At 36.3% G+C, this 364-nt stretch overlaps 1 non-coding gene across 1 annotated transcript; it reads left to right on the plus strand.

Annotated features, from left to right (window-relative positions):
- The first annotated feature begins 214 nt into the window (after positions 1 to 214).
- LOC115030333 lies at positions 215 to 321 on the plus strand. Its single transcript, XR_003835913.1, has one exon. It is a non-coding gene; the product is annotated as a U6 spliceosomal RNA (small nuclear RNA).
- The last annotated feature ends 43 nt before the right edge of the window (positions 322 to 364 follow it).

Here is a 364-nt window from a genome sequence, read left to right on the forward strand (position 1 = left end):
ACCTCAAGACCCAGCTACATAACTCCTGAGCTTATACCTAAAAAGATGCTCCAACACCCCACAAAGACACTTACTCAATTAAGTTGAAAGCAGCTTTATTTGTAAAAGCCAAAAACTAAAAACAACCTAAATGTTCCTGAAACAGAAAAACAGAAAGGAAAATGTGAATCATGTACACAATGGTATACAACTCAGCTATTAAAAACAAGACATCGTGCTCGCTTCGGCAGCAAATATATTAAAATTGGAACGATACAGAGAAGATTAGCATGGCCCCTGCACAAGGATGACATGCAAATTCGTGAAGCATTCCACATTTTTACATTTAATATTAAAACAAAAGGATATACCTTCTTCTCAGCAC

This window comes from Mus caroli, unplaced genomic scaffold (assembly GCF_900094665.2).
Source record: "Mus caroli unplaced genomic scaffold, CAROLI_EIJ_v1.1 scaffold_22204_1, whole genome shotgun sequence".
Classification (NCBI taxonomy): Eukaryota; Metazoa; Chordata; class Mammalia; order Rodentia; family Muridae; genus Mus; species Mus caroli.